This window comes from Belonocnema kinseyi, chromosome 4 (assembly GCF_010883055.1).
Source record: "Belonocnema kinseyi isolate 2016_QV_RU_SX_M_011 chromosome 4, B_treatae_v1, whole genome shotgun sequence".
NCBI lineage: Eukaryota > Metazoa > Arthropoda > Insecta > Hymenoptera > Cynipidae > Belonocnema > Belonocnema kinseyi.
The window spans coordinates 50,272,838-50,280,748 of record NC_046660.1 but is presented as its reverse complement, the minus strand read 5'-3'; positions in this window follow the sequence as shown (position 1 = coordinate 50,280,748).

The window sequence follows — 7,911 nt, the reverse complement described above, 5'->3', positions numbered from 1 at the left end:
TGCAATCGACTCGGGATACTTATAAGATACTACCATGATTTTTTTCAGATTTTTTGGTCCAAAAATAAATTAGGCCAAAAACCGGCCTTACCGACCCTCCCCTTCACCACAAAAAAATGTTTGAACCAAATAACGGGATTTTAAATTGTCGATCTCCAACTTTTTAATTTGCAATTAAAAATTTGATTTTTCAACTAAAAATCTAATGTTTTCATTTTTAACTTGAAGAATTAATATTTAATAAATAAACAAACTTTCAATAAAATAATTAAATTTCTAACCACAGAAATGAATTTTTAATAAAATGAGGAGTCTTTGCCAAAACAATGACATTTTAAGAAAAGAGTTTAGCGATCAACCTATACTTTACTTTTTGAAAGAATTTTTTCTTCTTCTAAAGATAAAATAGTTTAATTTTCAGCAATAAAGATGAATGTTCAACCAGAGAAATTAATTTTAACAAACAAGTTCAAATTTGAACCAAGCTGTTGATGTTTTATTCAAAAAAGACTTTTCAAACCCAAATAGTTAGGATTTCATAGGGAGTTTGCAAGCAAATGCAAAAAAAAAAACAGAAAAAGGGTAAAAGCAAATTTTCTGGAAAATAGGTAAACAGAATTCTTTAAAACCATAATTAAACTACAATTCTGAAGAGGGAATAAAAACTTTGCATATTAAAGTAATCTAATGTTTAAAAATTCATCAAGAAAAATTTAAAGAATTAAAAATCAATATTTTTAAATCAGAATACTTCAAAACTGAGGAATTTAAAATTTGAGCAGTCGAAGATTAGACCATTTTATGTTTATGCATACCAAACTTTTAAACTAGAATCCTATAGAATTAATGTTGAATTTGTAATCTCTATTTGTTAAGCTTACGTTTGCTATTATTAATTTGGTAATTGTTAAATTTAGAGCATTTTAATTGTTATGTTTGTTAATTTGCATCAATTATAAACTTGCGAAGTGAAAATTTGACAAACAGTGTGAAATTCCAAAGAATACCCACAACTTTCCAGTATTACTAGAAGATAATATAGTTATCAATAATAATATAATCATAATTTATTGTAACAACAAGCTTTCAATTATGCAATTTAAAATTGCAAGCCTCCAAATGTAAAGAATAGCAAATTGAGAGTACGAAAAAATTTGATAATTTCAAAAGTAGTAAGAACAATCTGCATTTTTAAATTACTAGTACAGTAAAACCCTTCAATAGCCCTCCTTTTTATACCCCTTCCGAGAACTGAAGCCACGCCGAAGGTAGGTGTAACAGGATCTGCGCGAGGTGAACGGGATCTGCGGTTGTCACGCAGACGAGCACTCAGGTGTAAACAAACAAAAGCGGAGCGGGCTATGAGTTAGTTCCCACCAGCCCCCAAACTGAGCCAACAGGTGGCACCACAAGAAGTAGGTGTGTCTTTTTCATTGAATTGCATTAAGAAAAAGCAAAAATAATTAAAAACTTGATGCTGTTTGCAAATAAACAAAAAGGAATATATGAAAAAATAAGAGTAACTATTACTAATTATTTCAAAAAAGAAAAAGTCATGAAAATATGTAGTTTAATAGGAATAAAATTTAATTTTCAGATACATTTTGACAGCAGTACGAACTTTATATTTTTGTGATTTACTTAGCTCATATTATATTATTATATTATTAATTTTGTTCATATTATAGGGAATCATTTGGTAAAAAGTCAATGACACGAATGATAAATGAAAAAATGGATTTAATATTATTTAATATAATTTATATATTTATTTAAATTTAACCAAACATAATATATACATTTATACAGTTCAATCATTTATTTGTTGCTTAATCTTCAAAGTTTTTATCTCGCTGCATTCAGCCCCTAATAGTTTTATTAACAAATATAAATTTAAAGGAGCTTCTGAATTAAATAGTTAATTATATTATTGCAAGCCTCATTTCTAAAATAGACTATAAGCTATTAAAATCTATAAACAAACGTACTGTACTCATGACGCATAGTTGGAGGAAATGCACTTTTTTCATTCAAAAATGTCCAGAGCCTTCAATTTTCTTGCAATTTTGAATTTGTCTGTTTTAAATTAAAGATCATTATATTCTATAGATTTTGACTCTCCGAAATTTTGTCTCCTCTATTTTTTATTAATAATTTTTCCAGGTAAAGTATGAGCAAAGTCTTATTATCGGTGAAAAGAATTTTTTTGCTAAAAGTGCTTCCTATTAATGTAGGAATGACATTTAACAACAAAAATAATTCAAAAGTTTGTAATAACCACTGTAATAAACAATTTTTGTGTCAAAATAATAGAATTTGAGATTTTTCAAATTATAATTTCCTTCAATGGCCAGAACGACTTCAGGTATTCTTTAAAGTAATAAATATTTAATAGTATTTGGTAAAGAATAAAAATTCAATTTTTTGTAAACAAATTAGATAAACAAATTTAAAATGTTTGCCCTTTCGCATAGAATTTTTTTTGTACCGGAACTATTTTAAGCTATTGGACGAATGACTGCTAGTCACAAAAATATTAGAAGAGTTAACAATAACCGCTGTCATTAACAATTCTTGTGACGAAATATTGAAACTTAAGGTTTTATCAAATTTAAATTTTCTTTGATGGCCAAGTGGGTGGGTTATTGTCAAAAGAATTTGTATTGAGTGAATCCTAGCCGGCAACAAAGAAAGAGAGGCTACACTAAGACCAACCGCGGGCAGGCATCCAATAGAGAAAGAGCGATGCTTTACGACCCGGAGAAACATCAACACCAATGTTTCTCTCAAGCCTAAAGATCTGGCTGAAATGGATGACGAGCTTCGTGGACATTTTTCCGGAGAATCTGACCTCTGGGCTATCAATTATTGTGTGTATAATGCAGCGAGAGCTTTGGCCGATGCAAATCGTAAAACAAAACCAACGGTTGATCATAGGACCACAAGACGAATGCATCAACCTGCCATAAACATAGGCTGGGCAAGGCAGTACGCGTCCCGCATTCAGTGTGTGATTGAATATATCACATCTGGCAGGAATTTTACCGTCAAGGTTTGAAAGTTCGCGCGCGAACTCCGGACCCGTTATCACACACTTAACAAGTCAAAGCTGCTGACCATCAGGCAGTATATTGTTGAGAGAATACGGATACTATCTGACGCTAAGAGAAGTCTAAAGCGGAGGGAGAGGTTGGTCAAAGAAGATCAATAGTTTCTCTCTGAACCATTTCCACTCTTCCAAGACCCTCCGGTTACTGTCGAACACCCACCTAAACCAGAGGAGGTCGAAGTATTTTGGAGAGAAGTCTACGAAGTGCAGCATAGACTGGATGAAGACTCAGAAAATATAAATAGCTTCAAGGAGTTACGTGTTGCCCTCATAACACCTGCTAAAAAATGCCCACCCATCACTACCGAGGAGGTGAAAAAAGTATTAAGAGGGATGAAGAACTATTCCGCACCGGGACCAGATTATATCAAAACCTTCTGGTGGAAGAAAATAGACAACTTAGCTGACCCGAAGAATTACAGGCCAATAACTTGTCTGAACACACTTTATAAGATATTCACAGCTATCCTAAATGATAGGATTGTCCGGGCAATTGAACCTATGTGGCAAGAAATGTATGAACAACGAGGCTCAAAGAAAGGCGTAGCCGGATGTCGGGAGAACCTGCTTATTGATAGATGTGCCTGCTAAGATGCAGCATTCTACCAGCGTGACCTATCGATGGCCTGGATTGATTATCGGAAAGCTTTCGATTCGACCTCCCATAGACTTATCATCTGTCTTTTGGAAATCTTAAAGGTTCATCCGCAAATAGTTAGGTGCATAGAGAGATTGATGCCGCTTTGGAAAACCAGATTTACTACCTCATCTGGAAAAAATCGTGTGACAACTAAGAAGGTCACCTTTCAGAGAGGTGTTTTTCAGGGCGACACCATGAGCCCACTCCTCTTTTACCTTACATTATTGCCACTATCTCTAGAACTTCGCCATTCCGACAGGTACTTGTGCGGCAAACCTGCAGATAAAAAGTACAAGGTCACTCATTTATTCTACATGGGAGATCTTAAGATCTATGCTAAAAACAAAGAGCAACTACATCTAGCTCTAGGGATTATCGTACGATATACTAAGGAAAATGGAATGGAATTTGGGTTAGATAAATGTGCCAAGGTTTATTTGCAGCGAGGAAAACTTAATGGCATCCCTGAAGATCCTGAGCTCGTTGACAGAAGCGCTATACGACACATTTGCGCTAGAGAGACTTATACATACCTGGGCGTGCCACATAGCCGCACTCAGGATGTGACATCTATAAAGGATACTCTCCGTAGCAGATACAAACGTCTCATCCGACAGATTTGGTCTTCCGAATTGTCGGCGAGGAACAAAGTATCTGCAACGAGCATCCTTGCCGTACCGGTAGTACTCTATTCATTTTGAGTAGTTCCATGGACGAAGAACGAGCTCAGATCCCTTGATATCGGGACAAGAAAGGTTATGCACATGAACAAAAGCATGCATCTTAAGTCTTCCGTTCCGCGACTGTACATATCACAACGTCAAAGTGGTAGCGGAATATTGAGTCTTGAATGTCTTCACAACAGGATTATTCTGGGCACAGCACATAGAGTTGCAAATAGACTAGACCCTCTTCTTAAAATGGCTAAGAATCACGAAGAAGTGGGCAAAGGAGCGTTTCTGTACATACTATTTAGTTGTCCAACTCACGCGGGAACGACCTACATTCAAAGGCACAATGCGGCACTAAGAGTGCTTTATTACCATCTGTGTCACTCTTACGGCATTAAACTTAATATCGCTCCTCTAAATGCTCCTAGGAAAATCGAGTTAATTGTCGATAATGGGAAGTGCCACATATACTGGAACTTTATATTCTCGACAATTGTTTCTGTTACTTACTCGAGGCCTGACATGGTTCTTCTTGACTTCGAGAAGCGAACCATGTTCGTTATCGAATTTTCGGCACCAGCTGACAAAAATATCATAACCAAGGAGAATGAAAAGAAAGAGAGGTATCGAGACCTTATAAGGGAGTTGCAACGATTGTTCCCGGAATATTCTGTTAAACTAATCGTCCTTATCATCGGCGCTCTTGGAGGTGCCAAGCTTTAACTTACTAATGGCCTAAAAAGCATCCCTGCGTGTCAAGAATATTCTAAAACACTTGCGGGAAAAATGCAGAAGGCGGTAGTCCTTGGGTCGCTCCGTGTTCTTAGGGTGCACGAGGGTTTTGCTAGATCATCGTATTGATTCCTTTACAGACTGTAACCACCTATCTCATGTTCGTGAGACGTGGTTGTGGCTGAAATTTTACCGCGATTTCGCTGGGAGCGGATGCAATTTTCCAGATTAGCACCCGCTCCCTATTCATTTTCTGGCTATGCTTTCGTTTGCATACATTTTTTCCGGTCATATTCCTCAATCTAATTAAGAATTGTTTAACACACAGACATTTCAAAATGTGCAGTCTTTTTAGCACTTCCGAATTACTTAATTTTTTTCATCAACTCAATTTATTGTCAATAGTTTTGGAGGTTTGCAATTGTAAATTGCACGATTGAAAACTATCTTTCAATTTTCTACCGTACATTATTGAGAACATGAAACTTAAAGTCAAACAATCTTTAGTGATGAATAAATTAAAAATTGCAAGCATTTTTTGTAATTCAGAGATTTTCGGATATTTATAAAAATGTTTACAATTGAGTTTTGGTAAATTAACATATCTGCCTTTAAAATTACTATAAATAATCAAAAATGTCCAGAAATTTATGATAATTTATACATTTTTTAATTGAATTTTAGGCAATTTATGGTGATTTACTATTAGTAACCTGTAATATTACCATAAATTTGCAAACAAATTCATGAATTTCTGGAAATTTATAAAAAATGTTCAAAATTGAATTTCGGGTAATTTATGGTTACTTACCATATTTATCTATAAAGTTGCCATAAATAACCAAGAATTTCCATAAATTTCTGGGAATTTATAGACATTTTCCAATTGAATCTTAGGCAATTTATGTTAAGTTAACAGAAACTTTCGGATATTATCATTAATTACTGAAACATTTAATAAATTTCCTGAAATTCATAAAAATGTTTAAAATTGAATTTTGTGTAATTTATGGTAAGTTACTATATTTACCTGTAAAATTACCATAAATGATTGAAAATTTGCGGAGAGGTTTTTCCATTTAATTTTGGGCAATTTATGGAAAGTTACCATAAATTACACTTAAAATTACCGTAGATCATACTTCCTTCATTTGAAATCTAACATGGGCTGAAGTCATGACTTAATTTCGAGAAATGTCCGAAATCATCTATTTGTTATAAAAAATATCGCATGAATAATAACTTATTCGTGGGAGAAACAGCGGCAGTAAAATATTGTAGCAAATAAGAGAAAAAAATTATGGCTTCAACCACAGTCATTTAATAATATCATTCAATATTGTTTCACAATAAATATTATATTTGAAAATTTTCACTATTTTTGTCGACAAAGGGTTCGAAAGAAATTGATGGACAAAAGTAGTTCATCAAAAAAAGAGCTATACATTTATCAATCATTTTTTTATGAGATCCATAGATTTATTTTTAATCGTAATAAAATAACATTAAAAATAAAGGAATTAAATTTGCAGATTTGAAATCTTTCAATCTGAAGTCTCTTACACAAGCCAACATGGTTTTGTTGTTGGAAAGTGGAGGGTCATTTCCGAAGTAATTTGTTACTCAGAATCCAAATATGGGGTCAGAATTGGACCTTCACGTCAGAATTTTAAGATATTTGAGGTTATGTATAAAAAAATTGCGTTTTGACCACTTTTCAGGTTATGTACAGAAGACACACAATTTTTTGGGATTTTTTCTTTAGTTGTATCATATAGCACTGCTCATTTTCTTTAATTTGAGAGTCACAGAGTTCAATTACCATTTTTCATTATCAAGTTACGCCAATTTGAAATTAAGAGATATCTCCCATCGTGCCTTGAGCATTTGCTTTAAATAATTTGAGGCAGACATCAACAACCCCGAACACCCCTGAGTACAAATTTTCAAGAAAAACACCCAGTAGAAAATGTCTGCCTCAAAGTATATAAAGAAAATGCTCAAGACATAATGGGACGTATCTCGTAATAGGAAAATTAAAGAACAAAAGCAGTACTATATGATGCAACTAAAGAAAAAATCCCAAAAAATTCGGTGTCTTCTGTACATAACCTCAAAAGTAGCAAAAAACGCCAGTTTTTGGATACATAACCTCAAATATCTTAAAATCCTGATGTTACGGGCCATTTCTGACCCCGGATTCGGATTCTAGGTAAACAGTTACTTCGGAAATGGCCCTCCACTTTCCAACAACTGACATGACCCCATTATTTTCAGACCTGTGTTATGTACTCCGCATCAGCAAACAGAAAGTTCTAATAATCTGTTTTGCCGAGCTATTCTAATGTTCCTACCTATAATTTTTTCGTTTTGTCTAGGATTACAATTTAAAACTTTAAAATGCATAATTCTAAGAAAGTTATGTATTGACATTTTAGCTTTATTTGATACATTTTTACTTCTGATAAGGGGCCCTGCTCTACCAATAACCTTATTACCTTCGGATATGCGTCTATCTAACTCCTCCTCTTTTTTCGCGTCCTTGGTAAATAAGGTACCAAGGTACACGAACTTATCAACTTGCTCATTTCTCTCATCATTTAATATAATATAGCATAGTGTTTTCTCACTCTTTCCGTCGAACACCATAGTTTTTGTTTTATTTGCGTTAATTTTGAGGCCCATGCTCTTCATGCTTGCATTCAGTTTATTTAACATTCTTTGCAAGTCTTCGATAGACTCTACTATAACAACCTTAT